At 51.9% G+C, this 360-nt stretch overlaps 1 protein-coding gene across 1 annotated transcript in view; it reads right to left on the minus strand.

Annotated features, from left to right (window-relative positions):
* LOC113212223 (neuroligin-1-like) overlaps positions 1-360 on the minus strand; it is a 199,843-nt gene that overhangs the window by 187,303 nt on the left and 12,180 nt on the right. The window lies entirely within an intron of this gene.

Here is a 360-nt window from a genome sequence, read left to right on the forward strand (position 1 = left end):
ATTGTATAATCCCCACCGATTTTCAATTTTGTCAAAACTACAGATTTTACAGGCCCTTTTCTCTAAAAATCGTCCGTATTTAGGGACAATGACTGCATTTGTTTTATTATTTTTTTCAATTGAAGTCCGAGGCCGCCGCAGAGACACGCATCCCGCCTACGCTCGGACGTGCGAGCAGCAGCGGTGCCCGTCAAAAAGAGGGGGGACGGGGGAGGGAGTGCGGGAATGCTCGGCGGGCGCCTACGACTCCCTGCTGCTGGTGCTGGTCTGCCATAGCCTCTCTTTGTTTGCCTGAGCCGTAATGGCTTTGTTATGAAAGCGGCAGAAATTGTTTTATAGCGCGGCCGAGGAGGGGGGTAC

The sequence above is a fragment of the Frankliniella occidentalis genome, unplaced genomic scaffold (genome assembly GCF_000697945.3).
Source record: "Frankliniella occidentalis isolate FOCC.00 unplaced genomic scaffold, Focc_3.1 Scaffold5, whole genome shotgun sequence".
Classification (NCBI taxonomy): Eukaryota; Metazoa; Arthropoda; class Insecta; order Thysanoptera; family Thripidae; genus Frankliniella; species Frankliniella occidentalis.